This window comes from Chiloscyllium punctatum, chromosome 36 (assembly GCF_047496795.1).
Source record: "Chiloscyllium punctatum isolate Juve2018m chromosome 36, sChiPun1.3, whole genome shotgun sequence".
In the NCBI taxonomy this organism is placed as follows: domain Eukaryota; kingdom Metazoa; phylum Chordata; class Chondrichthyes; order Orectolobiformes; family Hemiscylliidae; genus Chiloscyllium; species Chiloscyllium punctatum.
The window spans coordinates 45330812-45348243 of record NC_092774.1 but is presented as its reverse complement, the minus strand read 5'-3'; the positions used below and the strand labels follow the sequence as shown (position 1 = coordinate 45348243).

General features: G+C 46.5%; 1 pseudogene; it reads left to right on the top strand.

The window, feature by feature from the left end:
* The window catches only part of LOC140460073 (uncharacterized), a 52610-nt pseudogene that overhangs the window by 7785 nt on the left and 27393 nt on the right, over positions 1 to 17432 (top strand).

Sequence of the window (17432 nt, the reverse complement as noted above, 5' to 3'; positions counted from 1 at the left end):
AGGCAGCATTTGAGGAGCGGGAGAGTCATTCCCAGCTACCTTTTCCCCCCCCCACCACCAGCCCCAACCCCAACCCCCTCCCATTTATCCCTCAGCCCCCTTGGCCCACAAGCCCATTCCTGATGAAGAGCTTATGCTCAAAACATCGACTCTCCTGCTCCTCGGATGTTGCCTGACCGGCTGTGCTTTTCCAGCACCACACTCATCGACTCTGATCTCCGGTGTCTGCAGTGCTCACTTTCTCCCAGTTGGCTCACTGCAATATGAAGTGACCGTGAGTGGGCGACAGAGTTGTTTGTCTGTAATGGGGGTAAGCATGAATATGGTATGGTGATTCGGATGTTAAACTAGAATCAAAAATCCCTTCTGTTGCAGCAAACTGATGACGTGGTGACTGCTGCAGTGCCTGTGTTTCCTCCTGCCTGGTATGACATGATTTCTGCCATCACCTAGACATTTTCACCACAGGATATAGTCCAGAGGATGGAGCCATCATCATAGCAACTGTATGCAAAATAGTTGGAATGGTTTACCAGGTTTACCTCGAAATGTGAACTTTGCTGAACCTCACTTGCACATGTAACAACTTATGTTCCCAATAACTCCAGGGAACAGGAACGAAATATGCTCCTGTTACTGTATGACGTGGAATCGCATTTCTCTTCCCCTCCCCCTCTCCCCCCCCCCACCCCCTCAATTATCTGTGGAAACTAGATGACAATAACTGCACCTCACCATTGACCTGAGATAAGAATATCAGAAGGTAGTGCCTAAAGTAGCTGACATGAAAACTGGTGTAAGATAGGGCTATGAAATAGTGCTTGGCTGTTATGTCTCCTTCCTATCGGAAAGATGTTGTGAAACTTGAAAGGGTTCAGAAACTATTTACAAGCATGTTGCCAGGTTTGGAGAATTTGAGCTACAGGGAGAGGCTGAACAGGCTGGGTTGTTTTCCCTGGAGGCTGAGGGGTGACCTTTATAGAGGTTTACAAAATTATGACGGGCATGGATAGGGTAAATAGGCAAAGTCTTTTCCCTGGTGTTGGGGAGTCCAGAACTAGAGGGCATAGGTTTAGGTGAGAGGGCAAAGATATAAAAGAGACCTAACGGGCAACTTTTTCACACAGAGGGTGGTACGGGTATAGAATGAGCTGCCAGAGGAAGTGGTGGAGGCAGGTACAATTGTAACTTTTAAGAGGCATTTGGATGGGTATATGAATAGGAAGGGTTTGGATGGATATGGGCCGGGTGCTGGCAGGTGGGACTAGATTGGGTTGGGATATCTGGTCGGCATGGACGGGTTGGGCTGAAGGGTCTGTTTCCGTGCTGTACGTCTCTATGACTCTATGTTACAGAGATAAAGGGACATGGATTCTGGGGTATATGATTATGGTGGGATGAGTGGAAGGGACGTACAGATACCTCATCTTCAGTGGTAGAATGATACATGCATCCCAGTGTTCAAACTACTGCCCTACCCTCATCTAGCTCCTTGGTTACCTCTTCAAAAAACTCTGGAAGATTTGTCGGACATGACTTCCCGCCGTGCACAAATCCATGCTGACTATTCCTAAGCTGACTATCCAAATGTTAGTTGATCCTGTCCCTCGGTATCCTCTCCAATGATTTGCCTACCAGTGATGTCAGGCTGACTGGCCTGGAGTTCCCTGGCTTGTCTTTGCTACCTTTCTTAAACAATGGAACAACATTAGCCACCCTCCAGACCTCTGAAACTTCACCAGTGGCTAATGTTGAAACAAATGTAGTTTTGAACATGACGGAAATTACTAATGGCAGTAAAAATGACCCCTCCATTGCCCTCCCTTTACACGCCCCATTAACATGACAACCAAGCAGCAGAAGCCATGTACTCTATTCCATTCGAGATAGATCAGGGACAGAGATGGGTCCATTAAGATCAACGGTTATTGCGACTTTACAAAATAAACTTGCTAAAGTTGGGCAACTCACGAGGGAAGCTGTTAAATTACCTGCTGCATGGCCCAGACCATCAGCGCGTAGAGATTTAGCAAATTGGTCTCTGCCCAACGCGGTTTGGAAGTTTGCTGATCGCCCTGTCTGGGACATCACACTCTCAGATCTTAATGCAGAAGATATTTGTGATTTGTTAGAATGATATTGCAGTTCGGAGCGGCGGGAGCCGGGGGGAGGTGACGTTGGTGTGAGGTGATTGTTGGGAAGGCCGGTAAGTATATTTCAACTTCTTACCTTCAGGCCAGTGAGGGAGGAGCGAGCAAAGGACTTCTGGGAAGGGTAAGTAGAACAGTTTATATTTGCAAGGAGCATCCGAAATAAAGTGGGTGAACTGGCAGCGTGGGTTGGTACCTGGGTCTTCCATTTTGTGGCTATTACGGAGACATGGATAGAGCAGGGACACGAATGGCTGTTGCAGGTTCCGGGATTCAGATGTTTCAGTCAGAACAAAGATGGTAAAAGAGGGGGAGGTGTGGCATTGTTGGTCAAGGACAGTATTACAGTTGCAGAAAGGAACTTTGGGGACTCGTCAACTAAGGTAGTATGGGCTGAGGTTAGAAACAAGAAAGGAGAAGTCACCAGGCTGGGAGTTTTCAATATGCCTCCGAATAGTCCCAGAGATGTAGAGGAAAGGAGAGCACAGATGATTCTCGATAGGAGTGAGAGAGGCAGGGTAGTTGTCATGGGGGACTTCAACTATCCAAATATTGACTGGGATCACTACAGTACGAGTACTACAGATGGGTCAGTTTTTGTTCCAGTGTGTGCAGGGCTTCCTGACACAGTATGTAAACAGGCCTACAAGGGGCGAAGCCACTTTTAGATTTAGTACTGGGTAATAAGCCCGGCCAGGTGTTAGATTTGGAAGTAGGTGAGCACTTTGGAGACAGCGATCACGATTCTGTCAGGTTTACTTTAGTGATGGAAAGGGATAGGTGTACTCCACCGAGCAAAAGTTACAGCTGGGGGAAGGGAAATTACGATGCAATTAGGAAAGGTTTAGGAAGCGTAGAATGGGGAGGAAACTGCAGGGGATGGGCACATTAGAAATGTGGAGCTTATTCAAGGAAAAGCTCCTGTGTGTCCTAGATAAGTATGTACCTGTCAGTCAGGGAGGAAGATATAGAAGCCGTGAGCCGTGTTTTACTAAGGAAGTGGAATCCCTGGCCAAGAAGAAGAAGAAGACTCATGTTAGGACAAAATATGAAAACTCAGGGCACTTGAGGGTTACAAGGAAGTCAGGAAAGACCTAAAAAGAGAGCTCGGAAGGGCCAGGAGGAGACATGAGAAGTTGTTGGCGGATAGGATCAGGGTTAACCCTAAGGCTTCCCATAGGTATGTCAGGAATAAAAGAATGACTAGAGTTAAATTAGGGCCAATCAAGGATAATAGTGGGAAGTTGTGTGTGGAGTCAGAGGAGATAGGGGAAGCACAAAATAAATATTTTTTGACAGTGTTCACTGTAGAAAATGAAAATGTTGGCGAGGAAGATACAGAGATACTTGCATCTAGACTAGAGGAGATTGAGGTTCACAAGGAAGAGGTATTAGAAATACTGCAGTGTGAGAAAATAGACAAGTCCCCTGGGCCGGATGGGATCTATCCTAGGATCCTCTGGGAAGCAAGAGAAGAGATTGCTGAGCCTTTGGCATTGATCTTCAAATCATCATTGTCTACAGGAATAGTGCCTGAGGACTGGAGGATAGCAAATGTGGTTCCCTTGCTCAAAAAGGGTAGTAGAGACAACCCTGGCAATTACAGAACAGTGAGTCTCACTTCAGTTGTTGGTAAAGTGTTGGAAAAGGTTGTAAGAGATAGGATTTATAACCATCTAGAAAAGAATAATCTGATCCGGGACAGTCAGCACGCTTTTGTGAAGGGTCGGTCGTGCCTAATGAATCTTATTGACTTTTTTGACCAAGTGACCAAACAGGTAGATGAGAGTAAACCGGTTGATGTGGTATATATGGATTTCAGCAAGGTGTTCGATAAGGTTCCCCACAGTAGGCTATTATACAAAATGTGGAGGAATGGGATTGTGGGAGACATAGCAGTTTGGATCAGTAATTGGCTAGCTGAAAGAAAACAGAGGGTTGTAGTTGATGAAACATGTTTATCTTGGTATCCAGTTACCAGTGGTGTACCACAAGGGTCCACTGGGTCCACTGCTGTTCGTCATTTTTATAAATGACCTGGATGAGGGCTTAGAAGGGTGGGTTAGTAAATTTGCGGACGACACTAAGGTCGATGGAGTTGTGGATAGTGACGAAGGATGTGGTAGGTTGCAGAGAGACATAGATGGGATGCAGAGCTGGGCTGAGAGGTGGCAAATGGAGTTTAATGTGGACAAGTGTGAGGTGATACACTTTGGACGGAGTAATCGGAATGCAAAGTACTGGGCTAATGGTAAGATTCTTGGGAGTGGAGATGAGCAGAGAGATCTGTGTCCATGTACACAGATCCCTGAAAGTTGCCACCCAGATTGACAGGGTTGTTAAGAAGGAGAAAGTGAGGACTGCAGATGCTGGAGATCAGAGCTGAAAAATGTGTTTCTGGAAAAGCGCAGCAGGTCAGGCAGCATCCAAGGAGCAGGAGAATCGACGTTTCGGGCCTCAGCCCTTCTTATTTTGTTGGTCTGAACGTGGTCCGGAGTCCATGCGGGGTCAGTCGGTTCCGTAGACAGGTGCTGAGGAAGGAGATGTGGCTGTGGTGGCGAGTCTGTTTGAGGACGTGGCTGAAGAGCTTCAGGGCAGAGAAAATGACCTGGGGGGTGCAGTGAGAGAGGGACTCACTGAAATCTTTGTAGAGGGAGGAAGAGAGCTTCTTCAAGGAAGGCATCCTTGCAGGAGGATTCGCAGTGGGTTAAAATCAACTGGGAGAAAGTGAGGACTGCAGATGCTAGGGATCAGAGCTGAAAAATGTGGTGCTGGAAAAGCGCAGCAGGTCAGGCAGCATCCAAGGAGCAGCAGAATCGAGGTTTCGGGCAAAAGCCCTTCTTATTTTTTAAATAGGAGGGCTTATGTCTGAAACATCGATTCTCCTGCTCTTTGGATGCTGCCTGACCTGCTGTGCTTTTCCAGCAACACATTTTTCAAGGTTGTTAAGAAGGCATACAGTGTTTTGGCCTTTACTAATAGAGAGATTGAGTTCCGGAACCACGAGGTTATGCTGCAGCTGTACAAAGCTCTGGTACAGCCACACTTGGAGTATTGTGTACAGTTCTGGTCACCGCTTTATAAGAAGGATGTGGAAGCTTTGGAAAGGGTGCAAAGGAGATTTACCAGGATGTTGCCTGGTATGGAAGGAATATCTTACAAGGAAAGGCTGAGGGCCTTGAGGCTGTTTTCATTAGAGAGAAGAAGGTTGAGAGGTGACTTAATAGAGACATATAAGATAATCAGAGGGTTAGATAGGGTGGACAGGGAGAGTCTTTTTCCAAGTATGGGGACGGCAAACACGAGGGGACACAACTTTAAAGTGAGGGGAGATAGGTATAAGACAGTTATAGAGGTAGTTTCTTTACTCAGAATAGTAAGGATATGAATGCTTTGCCAGCAACGGTAGTAGATTCACCAAGTTTAAGTGCATTTAAGTCGTCATTGGAATAGTGTAGGTGGGACGGGCTTCAGATTAGTATGACAGGGCGATGCAACATCGAGTGCCGAAGGGCCTATACTGCGCTGTAATGTTCTGTGTTTGACCGCGCCACTGACCAATTACTTAAGGGAAGATCACCCAGTGCTTGAGCGGTCCCCTAGCTCTTCTGGCACCCAGTTATCGTATTATTGCTAACTACTTGCATCTTGTTTTTATTCACCTGCATACTGGCGTGTAAACGTTGTCACACGTATAATTAGCTTCCAATCATTGGACAACACAAAGTCATCGAGTAATACAGCATGGGGACAGGCCCTTCGGCCCAAACTGCTTCATGCTGATCACGTTGCACACTCGGCCAATTCCAATTACCCGCATTTGGTCTGTATCCCTCTAAACCCTTCCCATCCATGTACCTCTCTTGACTGTGTTTTTTAAAATGCTGCTGTTGTACCTGCCCCAACTTGGGGCAGCCCAGTCCATGAACGCACCATTGTCAGTGTGAAGACGTTGCCCCTCAGGTCCTTCTTAAATCTTTCCCCTCTCACCTTAAACCGATATCCTCTAGTTTTCAACTCCCCATCCCTGGGGAAAATTAGACTATCTGCATTCATCCTATCTATTCCCCTCATGATTTTATATACCTCAGTAAGGTGACCCTTCATTCTCCTATGTTCCAATGAATAAAGTCCTATCCTGGCCAAGTTCCCCCTCTACCTCAGACCTACTAGTCCTGGCAACATCCTCGTAAATCTTCTTTGCACTCTTTCCAGTTACTATATCTTTCCTATGACAGGGTGACCAAAACTATACACTATACCCCAAGTGTGGACTCACCAATGACTTACACAACTATAACATGACATCCCAAATTCTATATTCGATTCCTTGTCTGATGAAAGCCAGAATGCTAAATGTCGTCTTCACCACCCTGTCTACCTGTGACACTGCTTTCAATGAACTATGTATTTGTTCTCCTCGCTCCCGCTGTTCCACAATACTCCTCAGGACCTTACCATTTACTGCATAAGTCTTACCTTGGTTTGACTTTCCAAAATGCAACACCTCACATTTATCTGTGTTGAATTGCATTTGCCAATCCTCAGCCCACTTCCCCATCTGAGCATGATCCCGCTGATAACCTTCTTCGCAATCAACGATACCTCCTGGTTTTGTGTCATCCGCAAACTCCTGAATTGCGCCTTGCACATTCACATCTAGATCATTTATGTAAATCCCAATAGTCCCAGCACCTACACCTGTGGCACACCACGAGTCACACGCCTCCAGTCCGAGAAACAACCTTCAACCATCACCCTCTGCTTCCTACCATTGACCCAATTTCGAATCCAGTTAGCTAGCTCTCCCTGCATCCCATGCAACCTAACCTTGATGACTGGCTTGCTGTGCAGAACCTTGTCAAAGGCCTCGTCTATCCCTTTGGTTATCTCTTCAAAAACCTCTGGAAGATTTGTCGGACATGACTTCCTGCCGTGCACAAATCCATGCTGACTATCCCCAAGCAGACTATCCAAATGTTAGTTGATCCTGTCCCTCAGTCTCCTCTCCAACGATTTGCCTCCCATTGATGTCAGGCTGACTGGCCTGTAGTTCCCTGGCTTGTCTTTGCTACCTTTTTTAAACAATGGAACAACATTAGCCACCCTCCAGACCTCTGGAACTTCACCATCGGCTAACATTGAAACAAAAATCTCTGTAAAGTCGTCTACAGTTCCTTGCCTAGCCTCCCACAATGTCTGAGGATGGACTTGATCAGGCCCAGGGGATTTATCCACTTTACTGCACTTTAAGGCGACAAAAACCTCCTTTCTGGTAATATGTATGCATTTCAAAACATCCCCTCTTTTTTTTCCCTCCTTTCCTTAGCATCCATGATTCTCTCCTCAGTAAACACCGAGGAGAAATATTCATTTAAAAAATCTCCCCCATCTCCTGCAGCTCCACACATAAACAGGCATGCTAATCTTTAAGGGGGCCTATTCACTCCCTCGCCACCCTTTTATGCTTAATATCGCTATAGAACCTCTTGGGATTATCTTTAATCTTATCTGCCAGATCCATCTCACACCCTCTTTTGATTTCCCACTTTAAGTGCGCTCCTACACTTTTTATGGTCCCCTCAGGATTCACTTGAGCCCGTTAGATTAGATTAGATTAGATTAGATTAGATTACTTACAGTGTGGAAACAGGCCCTTCGGCCCAACAAGTCCACACCGCCCCGCCGAAGCGCAACCCACCCATACCCCTACATCTACCCCTTACCTAACACTATGGGCAATTTAGCATGGCCAATCCACCTGACCTGCACATCTTTGGACTGTGGGAGGAAACCGGAGCACCCGGAGGAAACCCACGCAGACACAGGGAGAACGTGCAAACTCCACACAGTCAGTCGCCTGAGGCGGGAATTGAACCCGGGTCTCTGGCGCTGTGAGGCAGCAGTGCTAACCAGTTAGCTTAAACCCAAAGTATGCCGCTGCCTTTTTCCTGACCAGAGTCTCAATATCCCTCGTCAGCCAAGGATCCCTAAAACTGCCAAATTTTCCCTTCACCCTAACAGGGACATACTGGTCCCTGGACTCTTGATATCACACTTTTAAAAGCATCCCATTTGCTAGTCGTTCCTTTTCCTTCAAACAGACTCCACTAGATCCTGCCTGATTGGCCCTGCTCCAGTTTAGCACCTTAACGATATGGACCCGTCCCTATCTTTTTCCATAGTTATTTTAAAACGATAGGAGCGTGATGGTCACTGGACCCAAAGTGCTTTTTGATTTGACTTGCCTGAAATTAGTTCCGAAGAGGAGGTCCTGTGTTGCACCCTTCTGGGTAGGGCCCTCTCCATAGTGATTTCGGAAACTTTCTTCAGCATGTTGAACAAATTCCACCCCCATCTGGGCCTTTTACACTCTGGGTGGCCCAGTCAATACAGGAGAAATTAAAATCTCCAACCAATACCACTCTAATATTCCTACAGGGATCTGCAATTTCTCTACAAATCTGTTCCTCTAGTATCTGCTGGTTATTTGGAGTTCTATAATACAGTCCTAACAGAGTGACCATCCCCTCCTTGTTTCTAAGTTCGAACCATGTGGCCTCATTTGATGACACCTTAAGAATATTCTCTCTAAGCACTGTTGTTATGTCCTCCCTTATCAAAAGGGCAGCACCCCCTCCTCACTTACTTGTCCTTCTCTCCCGCCTGTAGTTTCTGTATCCTGGAACATTGAGCTGCCAGTCCTGTCCTTCTTTCAGACATGTTTCTGTTATGGTTATAATATCCCAGTCCCTAGAGCCGATCCCTGCTCTGAGCTCGTCTGTCTAACCCGTCAGGCCTTGTGCATTGAAATAATTGCACTTTAAACCAGAAGTCTTTTCCTTCCCTTTGCTGTGCCCCGGGCTATCCTGAGTAGTAAGCTTGTTCGCGATGGCTAGTGTATTTTCCCTTGACTTCTTGAAGGCCCCCCTCTTATTCAGAGTCCCAACCGGCCAAAACTGGTTTAAACCCTCCGGGGTAACACTCCTCGCAAGGATATTGGTCCCCCTCCGGTTCAGGTGCAACCTGTCTCTCTTGTAGAGGTCACCTCTATCCCAGAAGAGGTTCCAATGAGACAAGAAGACCCTGCCCCCCCACACCAGCTCCTCAGCCACACTTTCATCTGGGCTATCAATCTATTTCTATCCTCACTAGCACGTGGCACTGGGAGTAATCTCAGAGATCACTACCCTTGAGGTCCTGCTTTTGAACTCCTTACCTGACTCCCTAAACTCATTTCGCAGGACCCCATCCCTTCGTCTATTTATGTCATGTGCACAATGACCCCTGACTGTTCAGCCACCCCCTTCAGAATGTTCTGCGAGCGCTCAGAGACATCCTTGACTCTGGCACCCAGGAGGCAATGCACCATCCTGGGGTCTCCTCTGAGGCCACGGAATCTCCTGCCTGTCCCCCTCACAATTGTCTCTCCTATCACTATTGCTCTGCCTGACTGCACGCTTTCCCTCAGAGCCGGTCACAGTGCTGCTGACCTGACTGCTGTTGCTAGCTCCTGAAAGGTTACCGCCCCCACCCACCCACATATACACTCTCTCTCTCACAGACACCCACAAACTCCCACCGCAGACACATACACACCCACAAAAACCCACATGAACACATACACATCTACGTTTGTGGGGCGAATTTGTCGTTGCAGAGTTACATTGCACTTTGCTCAAAAACTGCATGAATCCATGTAAGACTCTGTTCACTCACGTTTTAGATTAGATTCAGTTTAAACATTATGGCACAGACAGGGAACACAGGGGGCTAACACCTTCAATATCTCAACATCTTATCTACGCTGACACCAATAGTTACAATTAACCTGAGAATGAAACTTCTAAAAAAAAATTGTTTTGTGATTTACATATGAAAGAAGTGAAACGATCATGGTTATTCTAACAGAAGAGAGACTTACCAAAAATCAAGGTATTTTTCAATATATAATTTCAGTTACATCACACTGTAAACTTGTGCTGTAAATTCTATGTCTTAGAATTGTGTCCTCCACAACCACCTGATGAAGGAGCGGCACTCAGAAAGCGAGTGCTTCCAATTAAACCAGTTGGACTATAACCTGGTGTTGTGTGATTTGTAACTTTGTACACCCAAGTCCAACACCGGCATCTCCAAACAATGATTTTATAGACCTCCATCAGGTCACCCCTCAGCCTCCAACACCCCAGGAAAAACAGCCCTAACCGATTCAACATTTCCCTACAGCTCAAATCCTCCAACCCTGGCAACATCCTTGTAAATCTTTTCTGAACTCTTTCAAGTTTCAGAACATCCTTCTGATAGGAAGGCGACCAGAATCCCACTCAATATTCCAACAGTGGCCTAACCAATGTCCTCTACAGCTGCAACATGACCTCCCAACTCCTGTACTCAATAGTCTGACCAGTAAAGGAAAGCATACCAAACACATGCTTCACTATCCTATCTACCTGTGACTCTACTTTCAAGGAGCTATGAACCTGCACTCCAAGGTCTCTTTGTTCAGCAACACTCCCTAGGACCGTACCATTAAGTGTATAAGTCCTGCTAAGATTTGCTTTCCCAAAATGCAGCACCTCACAAAACAGCCCCAGCCTGTTCAGCCTCTCCCTGTAGCTCAGATCCACCAACCCTGGCACAAAAGCAAGGGATGTGATGGACGTCAGTTACAGGAAAGTCACAGATACAGTTACATAGATGGGTTAACTCCAGGAAAGGTATGAGAGGTAGACAGGTAATGCAGGAGCCTTCTGTGGCTATCCCCATTTCAAACTGGTTTGCTGTTTTGGAAAATGTAGGGGGTGGTGGATTCTATGGGGAATGTAGCACAAGCAGCCAAGTTTCTGGTATCGAGACTGGCTCTAATGCAATGAGGGTATGTCGGGTTCCAAGAGATCAGTTGTGTTAGGAGACTCTCTAGTCTGAGACACAGACGTTTCTGTGGCCAACTGCGAAAAATCAGAATGGTGTGTTGCCTCCCTAGTGCCAGGATCAAGGATGTCTCAGAGAGGGTGCAGAATGTTCTCAAGGGGGAGAGGGCCAAGCAGGAGGGCATTGTACACATTGGAACCAATGACATAGGAATGGAAAAGGATGAGATTATGAAGGGACAATATAGAGAGTTAGGCAGGAATTTAAAAAGGTCCTCGAGAGTTGTAATATCTGGATTACTCCCAGTGCTGCAAGCTAGTGAGGGCAGGAATAGAAGGATAGAGCAGATGAATGCATGACTGAAGAGCTGGTATATGGTAGAAGGGCAACTTTTTCACGCAGAGGGTGATACGTGTATGGAATGAACTGCCAGAGGAAGTGGTGGAGGCTGGTACAATTGCAACATTTAAGAGGCATTTGGATGGGTATATGAATAGGAAGGGTTTGGAGGGATATGGGCCGGGTGCTGGCAGGTGGGACTAGATTGGGTTGGGATATCTGGTCGGCATGGACGGGTTGGACTGAAGGGTCTGTTTCCATGCTGTACATCTCTATGACTCTTGTAAATTCCTCATTGCCTCTAACTGTCGCTCCAACCGATCCATTCGATTTGATAGGATTTGCAACCAATGGCATTTATTTCGGATATAATCCTCAGTAACAGGTAAACTTTGCCTGAACTCCCACATCCAACAAGAAGAGCATGTCACTCTACTAAAGGTCATTTTTGTTTCTTTCAATCTACAGTCCCCGAAAATAGTACTGTCATATCCCTCTACAAAATAGTGTTCCAGCCTAACTTAATACTTATGGCTTATATTTTTTTTAATATCTCAATTAAACATGTAATCCAGAAGGAAACCCGTTTACTCACTACTGCAGACTTACTGTACGGCAACACTTAAAAATATTCACTGATCCATCTCTGTGCTGTGACCGCCCCTAAACAGGTTCCTGCAAGATCAGTTGTAAATTTCACTGTTTGTTAATTTTCCCAGATGCACTCTGACGTCCAGTGATACATGAATCCAACAGCAAAGGCAGTACCTGGGCAGGTTCACTGCTGTGTCAGGGAGCAGTGTGGGTTGCTTTCTGTCTGTCTCTCTCTCTCTCCCTCCTGCACTGACCTCACCTTTGTCTGTTTCTCTCCCTTTTTAAAAGTGCTGTTTTGACTCTTTTTGTTTTTCCAAAGTTCCAAAGCAATGCAGCAGCATATAAAAACAGTAATTTCTGCTCCTGGACTTCACACCTCCAACACCTAAAATACCTCAAAAAGGAGCAACCTGCTCGAGCCAGAAAAATTTCCTGTCCTCCATCTTGGATTACCCAGAATCCTGTCCTGTGGAGGTGGGGTGTCATTGGTGCTGGTGGTGGGAATTGTTCATCCTGAAGAAGTCCCACCCGAAATAGTGACCACAAATTTCTTCACTTTCCAATGATGAGTGATCAGCTGTCTATTTCCCCATGTTTGTTTCTTTTCCCCCTTTCGATCTGTCTGGGACTGCCCCTCTGTTCAGATTTTGTTTGGCCTCAGCTAGAATGTCGTGTCCAGTTCTAGGGGGCCGTACTTCAGGAAGGATGTGAAACATTAAGGAGGGTCATTGAGTAATACAGCATAGAAAGAGACCCTTTGGGTCATCGTGTCCAATATAGTCGTCAAGTGCCCATCTCATCCAATCCCTTTTCCCAGCACCTGCTCCTTGGTCTTTCATCAAAATATTTCTTCAACATTCTGATGGCTCCTGCTTCGATGCAGTGAATTCCAGATACCTACCACCCTCCGGCTGAAACGGTTTCTTCTCAAACACCCTCTCATGCTCCTGCCCTGTATCTTCAATCCGTGTAGCTTTGTTATTGATCCTGTGACTAAACGGGAGAAGTTTCTTCCTGTCATTCCCTACGTCTGCCTCTCATCATTTTGCAACCTCAGTCAGGTTTCCCCTCTCGATCTTCTCTGCTTCAACGATGACATTGGAGCTTGTCCAACCTTTCTTCATGGTTAAACTGCTCCATCCCAGGAACATTGTGGTGAATGTCCCCTGCACCCTCTCCAATGCAGTGCAGTGACCAGAACTGTGTGCAACACCCCAGCTGTGGCCCGATCAATGACATTTACAGTTCCAACTTAAACCCCGCTGTTCTGTTCACTACCTTCACAAGTAAAGGCAAGTGCCCCATCGGCCTTCTTAACCACCCGTTCTGTTCAGAGTGCAGGTTTGTTTTTCTTCCATCTTTCACAGGATGTGTGTGTCTCTTAACAAGGCTGGCACTAAATGGACCCCGGAGAGAGTGGTTTTGAGCTTACCTCTTCAAAAGACAGCAGCCTGTGGGTTGTAGGGACACCCACAATATAGGGAGTTCCCGGATTTCACCCAGTGACCGTGAGGGATTCATCAGTGCAGTTCCAGTCAGGATGGTGTGCGGTGACAGTGATTTGATTTGAGGGTTCTGCCTCAGGGAAGTTTCCCCAATGTCCAATAAAATATTTACAAAAGAAAATTGCTCTCAGTCTGAGACAGAAACTCAGTCGAGTTTGCTGTTCATAAATCCTCCCTTCTAAGCCCTTATCAACAGAGTTTCCAAAATCCATCGCGGTCAGTCGAGGATAGAAATTCGGAAGAGCCCAATGCATTTCACTTGGTTTGAGTTTGTTAGGTGTTAATTCTCCCCTTGTGATGAGAACATGAGGGATCTGTAGAAATGTTATGTATCGGTTGAGTGAGTAGGCGAAAACACGGCAAGATGCAATTTTAATGTCGGAAAGTGTGTGGTCATGGACTTTTGGTCGGAAGAATCAAGAGGCAGACTGTGATTTAAATGGAGACTCCAATAAAGAGCAGCACAGAGGGGTCTTGTGCATGAAACACAAAACAAATTATCGTGCAAGTGTGGTGAGTAATTAAGGGAAATATGATTTGTAAGTTTTGTTTCAAGTGTACAAGATGTTGATGAGACTGCACTTGTGGCAATGTGCACAATTTTTAAGAAGTGATATACTGGCATTGGAAACAGTTCAAAAGAGATTTACTTAGCTAATTACTAGAGTGAAGGGGTTGACTTATCAAGAATAGCTAAGCAGATTAGGTCTCACTTCTGAAGAAGTGCCATATGGGCAGCACGGTGGCTCGGTGGTTAGCACTGCTGCCTCACAGCACCAGGGTCCCGGGTTCAATTCCAGCCTTGGGCGACTGTCTGTGTGGAGTTTGCACATTCTCCACCTGTCTGTGTGGGTTTCCTCTGGGTGCTCTGGTTTCCTCCCACAGTCCAAAGATGTACAGGTTAGGTGAATTGGCCATGCTACATTGCCCATAGTGTTAGGTGCATTAGTCAGAAGGAAATGGGTCTGGGTGGGTTACTCTTCGGAGGGTTGGTGTGGACTCGTTGGGCCGAAGGGTCTGTTTCCACACTGTAGGGAATCTAATCTAATCCAAGATATCAGACTCGAATCATTAACTCTTCTACTTTCCACAGATGCTGCCAGACCCCTGATGTTTCTGTAGGATTTTTTGTTTGTTTTAGTCCTTTATTATTTGTCCCTCACAGCACCAGGGTCCTGGGTTCAATTCCCGACTCGGGCAACTGTCTGTGTGGAGTTTGCACGTTCTCCCCGTGTCTGCGTGGGTTTCCTCCGGGTGCTCCGGTTTCCTCCCACAGTCAAAAGATGTGCAGGTCAGGTGAATTGGCCATGTTAAATTGCCCATAGTGTGAGGTGCATTAGTCAGGGGTAAATGTAGGGGAATGGGTCTGGGTGGGTTGTTCTTCGGAGGGTCGGTGTGGACTTGTTGGGCCAAAAGGCCTGTTTCCACACTGTAGGGAATCCAATCTAATTAATGTTTAGGACAACAAAGTGACCTTATTGAAACACAACATCTGGGAGGGGGGTTTGAAAGGATAGATATTGAGATGTTGCTACGAGTGTATATAAGGTACACTTACAGAATAATGGCACTCTCATTTTAAATTGTGAAGGGAAGAAATTTTTTTTAAAAGAGTAGTGAAGGTCTGGAATTTTCTAGCCAGAGAATTGTGGGGGGCTAGACCACTGAAAGTAATTTCAAAAGATGTGTCTCGATTTTTGAAACGTTTTGGGGCTATTGAGGCTTTTGATGAGCTGACACAAAAGGCAGTGGAGGCCTGGGGCAGATGAGCCATGATCTGTTAAAATAGCTGGAGAGGTTTGAGGGGGATGAATGGTCAACATCAGTCCACTCTACCTCCACTCCCAGTGCCGCCCCACAGCCCTGTGGTATTTTCCCAAACAGCCACAGGAGCTGTCACATCTCCTGTGTTTGTTTCTTCCCTCCTCACTATCCAAGGCTGCAGACACAGCTTCCAGAATGAGGCAGGGATTTACTTGCACTTCAGTCTAGCCTCCTGTGTTTGTTGCTGACAGTGCAGTCTCATGTCCATTCTGGAGACAAAGTGCAGACTGGGTGACTGCTTTGCAGAACACCTACGTTCTGTCGGCAGATATGACCTTGAGGTTCTGGCTGCCTGCGGTTTCAACACTTCACTGTGTTCCTTGCCTAACCTTTGGCTCCTATTTCTTATGATTATTCCAACCCCCATTCACAAGAATTTCTACACTGGCAGTCAGTTCAAAAAGGTTTCCTTGGGTGGAAGTTGCTGTGTATAAGTCATCTCCTAACAAAAGGAAACCAAGAACTGTGGATGATGAAAATCAGAAACAAAAGTAGAATTTGCTGGAAAAACTTAACAGTTCCAGCAGCACCTGTGGAAAGATATCAGAGAACAGCTTCTTCCCTGCTATTATCAGATATTTGAATGGACCAGTTTAACGTTAATGTTGATCCCTCTCTGCATCTTCTCGGCAGCTAAAACTCTGTTTGCTGTACTCTTTTCAGTTACCCTGATGCACTTGTTACAGTACGATCTGTCTGTCAAGCAAGTAAGTCAAACTTCATTCTCCTTGGTCCATGTAACTGTAATAAATCAGTTAACGGTTTGGGTCCTATCACCCTTCTTCAGAACTGATCGTAGCTGGCACAAGTTTCGTATATATGCGAAAGGAGGGGTGGACGGAGGCGGGAGGAAGAAATGATAGGTGGAGATGGAGCCTAGAGACAGAGAAAAATAGCCCACCCCAACAACATCCACATTCAAAGGATTATTAGATTCCATTTTTGCCACTTCTAGTGGATTGCCACACCAGGTACATATTCCCCTCCCCTCCTTTGTCAACCTCCCACAAGGGGGCATTTCTTCTGGAACCCCACAGTCCACTCTACCTCCACTCCCAGTGCCGCCCCACAGCCCTGTGGTATTTTCCCAAACAGCCACAGGAGCTGTCACATCTCCTGTGTTTGCTTCTTCCCTCCTCACCACTATCCAAGGCTGCAGACACAGCTTCCAGAATGAGGCAGGGATTTACTTGCACTTCAGTCTAGCCTCCTGTGTTTGTTGCTGACAGTGCAGTCTCATGTCCATTCTGGAGACAAAGTGCAGACTGGGTGACCTCAAGATGTGACCTTGAGGTTCTGGCTGCCTGCGGTTTCAACACTTCACTGTGTTCCTTGCCTAACCTTTGGCTCCTATTTCTTATCATTATTCCAACCCCCATTCACAGGAATTTCCATATTCCCTCACTAGCAGTCAATTCAAAAAGGTTTCATTGGATGGAAGTTGCTGCAGTTTCTAATTGGGGTCTTGGGGGTGGGGGGAGCATGTTCCTGTCTCAAGGTTCCGCCCCTTTGTCCCTTTCAATCCCACCCTCCGTCCTTCCAGCTCCAGCGATGCGCATGCTTCGCTCTGTCGTCCGGCCCCGCCCCTTCATTGACTCCGATTGGCAGGAGGACCAGCCCGGTGCCACAGTCATCCAGGACCGCCCGCTCACTTGTTATTGGTCCACATCCTGCGTCAATTATCCGCTCCGCCCCCCCCACCCACCGACCGGCAGACATGCGCAGCACGATTTGCGCCCTGAATGACTGTGCACATGCGCGGCGGCCATTTTAGCAGTTGCCTCAAAGTGGGGTAAAGGGTCTTGTCTCCAGCTGTAACCATTAGAATGGGTTGGAGATAATTATCTAATGTTTTATTGGGATTTCACCCAGGAATGAGGGTGGGAGAGAGGAAGAGAGAGTGTGGGGGACGGGGATTTATGATTTGGAGGGGGCAAGAGAGGAAAATACACCACAGAAACTGGAATTGTCTGTTTAATGAATTCTCTGCCTCACTGACAGTGAACTGTTTGGTTATCTCCTGTCACAGGGACTGGAAGAGGAGGGCTCACATCGAGAAAACCCAAAACAAAGCATCAGGCGGAGTCATTCTATTCATCAGAAGCTGAAAATCACTGCCCTCTGATTGTGGAAGGAGAAATGTTTG